This window comes from Arachis hypogaea, chromosome 17, assembly GCF_003086295.3.
Source record: "Arachis hypogaea cultivar Tifrunner chromosome 17, arahy.Tifrunner.gnm2.J5K5, whole genome shotgun sequence".
Lineage (NCBI taxonomy): Eukaryota > Viridiplantae > Streptophyta > Magnoliopsida > Fabales > Fabaceae > Arachis > Arachis hypogaea.
The window spans coordinates 63,158,881-63,163,544 of record NC_092052.1 but is presented as its reverse complement, the minus strand read 5'-3'; the positions used below and the strand labels follow the sequence as shown (position 1 = coordinate 63,163,544).

Sequence of the window (4,664 nt, the reverse complement as noted above, 5' to 3'; positions counted from 1 at the left end):
AAAGCGTATAAAATATCCGCTCATCACTAAGCATGGCCACGTTAAAGAGCCATGTTAACCTAGTTAACGTGGACTCTAGCGTGAGACATGGGGGCACATTGGAACATTAGTGACAATGTTGAGTGTCACTAACGTTCTCGAAGGATGGCAAGCCCACGTTAAAGAGCCACGTTAACTAAGTTAACGTGGGCTCTAACGTAGGAACAAAGGGGGCTTTTCAACGTTATTGGGAAAGTTGAGTCCCAATAACGTGTGCGAAGGACCTAGAGGCAATGTTAGTGGCAACGTTTGTGCCACTAACGTTGAAGTTAACGTGGCTTTTACTTAGGAAACGTTAGTGAGAAAGTTGATTGTCACTAACGTTCTCGAACTCATATTTTCACTAAACGTTAACACTCCTAACGTCCTGAGCAAAAGTCTCTGCCCACTTCACACTTTCTCTCTGCAAGTAAAGCCAAGCCCAAATGAAGAAGAGAATTGCTTCAAACTCAAGATCCAAAGGCCCAAGACTTAAAGAACCAACTAGAAGATGAGAAAAGTAGTATATATAGGAGTAGCTTTGAATTATTTAGGGGGTTCTGGGAGTTGGAAAATAGCATAGAACTACTCCCTGTATTTTACTTTCTTTGCACTTCTAGTTTTCATCATGTATTCTCCATCTTTGTTTTCATTTTCTAGAGCTATGAACAACTAAACCCCTTTCATTGGGTTAGGGAGCTCTGTTGTAATTTGATGGATCAATACTAGTTTTCATTATTCTTCTTCTATCTTTTCTCTTGATTTTATTTGAAAACTTTCGATCTTCATCCAATTGGGTAGTTATCTTGGAAAAGAAACTATTCATACTTGGATCTCTTCTGAACCTTGGAAGAGGAATGGAGAGATCAAGCTATAAATGCTTTCTCATGCTGGACCAAATTGGGTTTGGATGGATACGTGACTATAATCCTCTCAATGCTTGATTTGGGAAATGCATGTGGTATAATCAGTGACCATAATTCATCTCTTCTCATGAGTAATTGACCAAGGAATTGGCTATTGATCAAGATTTGAGAGATTGAATTACAAGAAATTGTAATTCAATCACTTAAGATTGCCAAGGAGATCAACGAGTGCATTGATTGAGGAAGAGATGTAAATGAGATTGATCCGGAGAATGCAACATCTCCTAAGCCCAATGAACTCCCCATTTCTGATCTTACCCATTCTCTTTAATTTCTGTCATTTACATTTATGAGCGATTCCCCCATTCCCATTTAAGATTCTGCAATTTACTTTCTGCCATTTACTTTCCCTCCATTTAATTTTCTGCAGTTCTCAACTCAATTTCTGATTCGCTCAACTAGAACATTCCTCTAATTAAAGTTGCTTGATCAATCAATCCTTGTGGGATTCGACCTCACTCTATTGTGAGTTTTTACTTGACGACAAATTCGGTACACTTGCCGAAGGAAATTTGTTACGAGACAAGTTTTCCGTGCATCAAGTTTATGGTGCCGTTGTCGGGGATTGATTGTGCATCAACAATGATTAAATTGGAGGATAACTAGATTGAGCATTTTATTTTTGTTTGATTTAAATTTCTGTTTGAGTTATTTACTTCCTGTTTTAGTCAATTTCTTCCCTTCCCCCTACTTTTTTTTGTTATTTACATTTCATCTCACTAACCCACTAACTGTTTGATATATTGCATCACTCACACTAACAGTAATTCTGACAGATATACTTTCTGCACCTATTCTCTTTGCTTGTACTTGTTGATTGTATAACAGGGAGAAGAAGCGGGGCTTCAACTTCCTTTGATTCTAAACCTGAGAGAACCTTCCTTAGACTTAGGAGGGAGGCAAGAGACAAACGTGTAGTTGGTGCTGAAGAAGAAGAGGAACACTTTGAGGAATACTTTGAACCAAACATGGAAGAAAACATGGAAAACCATCATGAAGAAGAGGCTCACAACCATGGCGGAAGAGGTCGAGCAAATCATGCTGGGGAGGATAGAAGAGTTTTAGGCTCTTACATCAATCCAAACCCAGGAAACTGTGGAAGTAGCATTCAAAAGCCAACCATCCATGCCAACAATTTTGAACTGAAGCCACAGCTCATCACCCTTGTGCAGAACAACTGTTCGTTCGGAGGAAGTGTCCAAGAGGACCCAAATCAACATTTAACCACCTTCTTGAGAATATGTGACACAGTGAAGTCTAATGGTGTTCATCCTGACGCCTATAGACTGCTCTTATTTCCATTCTCACTCAGGGATAAGGCAGCCAAGTGGCTAGAATCTTTTCCAAGGAAAAGCTTGACAACTTGGGAAGACATGGTGAACAAATTCTTAGCAAGATTTTACCCTCCTCAACGAATCAATAGGCTGAGAGCTGTGGTCAAAACTTTCAGGCAACAAGATGGTGAGGCTTTGTATGAAGCATGGGAGAGGTTTAAAGACCTAACAAGGAGGTGCCCACTAGATATGTTCAATAAATGGGTGCAGCTGCACATTTTCTATGAAGGGCTCTCTTATGAGTCAAAGAAGGCCATAGACCATTCGTCCGGAAGATCTTTGAACAAGAAGAAGACTATTGAGGAAGCCATAGATGTCATTGAAACAGTAGCAGAGAACGACTACTTCTATGCTTCCGAAAGAGGGAACACAAGAGGTGTAATGGAGCTAAACAATGTAGATGCTCTGCTGGCCCAAAACAAGCTCATTACCCAGCAGCTGGCTGACCTCACCAAGAAGATGGAGAGGAAACAAGTAGCAGCAATCTCCACTTTGTCAACAACCCAAGAAGGAGTGAATGGGGAAGCAGAGGGTAGTCAGGAGCAAGCCAACTACATTGGGAATTCACCTCGGCAGAACCATGATCTATACTCCAAGACTTACAACCCTGGATGGAGGAATCACCCAAACTTTGGGTGGGGAAATCAACAAGACCAAAGCCGTGATCAAAGACGTCCAAATCCAAACGATGCAGCCACCCAACACTTCACATCTAGACCATATCAACACCCCAATAACAACACCTCTCCACATTCATATCAAGGTCAGAACAACCCTCTTCAGCCTGACTTATCATCACTTGATGAAAGAATCTCAAGGATTGAAAATCTACTTGAAGGCATATGCAAGGATATCCAAGACAACAAGGTGTTCAAGGAGGAAGTGCGAGCCAGTTTCAAAAACCAAGGAGACACAATCAAGAGGTTGGAATCTCAAGTAGGATATCTCTCTGAGCAAATTCCCAAACCCACAGATGGATTCCCAAGTGACACAGAGAAGAATCCGAGAGGTGAAACAAAGAAAGTGAGATGGGAAGATTGCAAGATGGTCACTATAAGTGATAAGGAGATTGAGGACAAGCCAATCAAGCTGTCAGAACAACCTGAAGATACCTCAACAGAGGAGGAGGGAAAAGAATACCAAGAACCAGAAATATCAAAACAGGAGCTGCTGAGACTCTATGCACCTTTTCCCCAGCTGCTCAATGGTGCTGTGGAGAAGAGAATATACTCAAGATTTCTGGACTTGTTTGCTTCTCTGCACGTGAACATACCATTCATCAAGATTATCCAACAAATGCCTGCATTCATCAAGTACATGAAGGAGCTGCTTCCTAGGAAAAGCTCACTCAAGGGAGGCCAAACTATAGTGATGAACAAGGAGTGCAGTGCCCTCATTCAACCGCAATTGCCTACAAAAAGAAAATATCCAGGGAGTTTTCATGTCCCCTGTGCCATAGGAGAAACAATGTTTGATAGAGCACTCTGCGATTTCGGAGCAAGCATCAACTTAATGCCCTTAGCCCTGGTGAAAAGACTGCAGATCAATGAGATATTGCCCACAGATGTGGTCATCAGGCTGGCTGACAAAACTCAAAAACAAGCAATAGGAGTGGTGGAAAATGTGTTGTTAAAGGTGGGGAAATACTTTCTTCCCACAGACTTTGTCATCTTGGACATGGAAGAGAGTCACACTCACCCAATCATATTAGGAAGACCATTCCTAGCTACAGCCAGAGCACTCATAGATGTGGAGCGAGAGGAGCTAATATTGAGGATCCATGATGAGCAACTCAGCTTCAATGTCTTCAAACTCTCCCAAGAAGCTGACCAAGAAAATAAAGAACCAAGCAATGATCATACTGAGATGCTGACAGAGGAAACAAGCACTGATGCACCACCAACACATCCTAAAACCCCATTGCATGAGGAACAAGGCAAACAACAATTGTCATAGCTCAAGGAGAAGCTGGAGGAACCTAAACCACCAGAGGCATGTGAACACGACAACAAAATTCCCTTAGAAGAAGTCACCAAGAGCAAGGCAACATCAAAAGGGACAAAGAAGAAGGTACCAAGAGGGTGGAAGAACAAGAAGATCCCTACTGAAGACTTCTCTCCAGGAGATAAGGTGATCTCAGCTTACTACCTAGATATCCCCCCTAATCTCCCGACTGTACCATCTCAGTTACCTAAGGTCTTCACTATTAACAGAGTCCTCTCCTTGGAACATGTGAAAATCATTGATACAACCAATGGATATAAGTCCAAGGCAAGAGGGGAGGACTTGAAGCATTATCAACCTCCCTGATGAAGGAGAAACGTCAAGCTAGTGACGCTAAAGAAGCGCTTAATGGGAGGCAACCCATGTTTTATTAGCTTTTACT

At 41.8% G+C, this 4,664-nt stretch overlaps 1 non-coding gene across 1 annotated transcript; it reads right to left on the bottom strand.

Moving 5' to 3' along the window:
- Positions 1 to 2,365: 2,365 nt before the first annotated feature.
- LOC112768022 (small nucleolar RNA R71) lies at positions 2,366 to 2,472 on the bottom strand. The gene has a single exon (XR_003185461.1). It is a non-coding gene; the product is annotated as a small nucleolar RNA R71 (small nucleolar RNA).
- Positions 2,473 to 4,664: the final 2,192 nt, after the last annotated feature.